The following is a 976-nucleotide window of genomic DNA, read 5'->3' on the forward strand; positions in this document are numbered from 1 at the left end:
ACTTCAGGGAGTCACTTAAAAAACGTGCCCCCCCCCAAAAAAATGGTCGTAAGATGGAATGCGAATCGTTTTAACAACCAACCTATTGAGCAATGGAAATTCCGCTCCCCATTGTGATCGTAAGTTGAGAACGACCTGCCTGATCCACACTTACGACGTTCTTCGTGGGAGGCCTTTAGTTTTATTTTCAATGATGGGAAGGCAGGTAATCCTTGATTTACAACCCCTCCTGTAGTGATCGTTCCGGAGCGGTACGGTGGCCTGGAGGTGGAGCTCTCGCCTCCCACATCAGGATACTGTGAGTTCAATCCTAGGGAGAGGCCAATATTTGTCTCTCTGGGCACGGCGAGAATATATCTCCTGAACAAAACTCCTCATTGGAGACAGGAATGGCATCCGGCCAGGAAACACTACGTTCCATTCAGTTGCCCAGATTCCACCCTGCGAGGGTGGATTACGGGGTCATTAAAAGATGATGATGTAGTTATCGTTCAAAGTTGCGTGGGGAAATGACTTTTGACAATGTTTTTCACACTTATAACCGTCGCAACATCCCTTGATCAAAACTCGCACGCTTGGCCGCTGGCATGTACTTACGACGGTTGCAGTGTCCCAAGCATACGTAATTCACCTTTTGTGACAAGTAAAGCCAATTTCCCTTAACAACTGCGTTGCCAACTTAACCATTGCCATGATTCACTTAAAAACTGGCGAGGAGGGCAAAATTCACTTAGCAACCGTCCCCACTTAGGAACAGAGATTTTAGGCTCAATTGTGGCCCTATTTTAGGCTCAATTGTGGTCAAGGACCAGGTATATTAGGACTTTTTTTTTTTTTTGGAGAAAAGATTTTGTATAGATTTTTTAACATACATATAATATAATCCAAAGCGTACCTATGCATCTTAACAAACATTTTTTTGAGTATTCAATAGTATATCAATTCTTTTTGCCATTACGCCTCTTCAATTTTTATT

The sequence above is a fragment of the Natrix helvetica genome, assembly GCF_964273705.1.
Source record: "Natrix helvetica genome assembly, chromosome: Z".
Lineage (NCBI taxonomy): Eukaryota > Metazoa > Chordata > Lepidosauria > Squamata > Natricidae > Natrix > Natrix helvetica.